Below are 336 nucleotides of genomic sequence, written 5' to 3'. Positions count from 1 at the left end.
TGGAAGAGGAAAGAAAAAAAAAGCCACTTCAATCCAAGCTCTTCCAACGCTGCCAGTCAACTTCCAGCTGCTGTAAGCCAGGACCCCGAGCTCAGAAATCCGCTCCTAAGCTTGCAAGACCTGCCCTCATGCCACCCTTAATTGAGTTTCTTGACTAACGACCCGCTGTCGGCTGGTTTAAGGCTTCTGACCTTGCTGCTCATTTCAAAATGCCCCGAGTAAAATTTTCAAGCACACGGAGAGGTTTGGGGTACCTCCATCCAGCACCGACCAGCTTCAGGCTACTCGTGGCTACTCCGCATCGCTCCAGGGAGCTCGGGGAACTGCGAGCGGTAC

At 53.3% G+C, this 336-nt stretch overlaps 1 protein-coding gene across 1 annotated transcript in view; it reads right to left on the bottom strand.

Moving 5' to 3' along the window:
- The window catches only part of LOC104080798 (USP6 N-terminal-like protein), a gene marked incomplete at both ends in the record, with an annotated part of 13,303 nt that overhangs the window by 12,367 nt on the left and 600 nt on the right, over positions 1-336 (bottom strand). The window lies entirely within an intron of this gene.

This window comes from Fulmarus glacialis, unplaced genomic scaffold, assembly GCF_000690835.1.
Source record: "Fulmarus glacialis isolate BGI_N327 unplaced genomic scaffold, ASM69083v1 scaffold23068, whole genome shotgun sequence".
Lineage (NCBI taxonomy): Eukaryota > Metazoa > Chordata > Aves > Procellariiformes > Procellariidae > Fulmarus > Fulmarus glacialis.
This window is presented reverse-complemented; position numbering and strand designations above follow the sequence as displayed.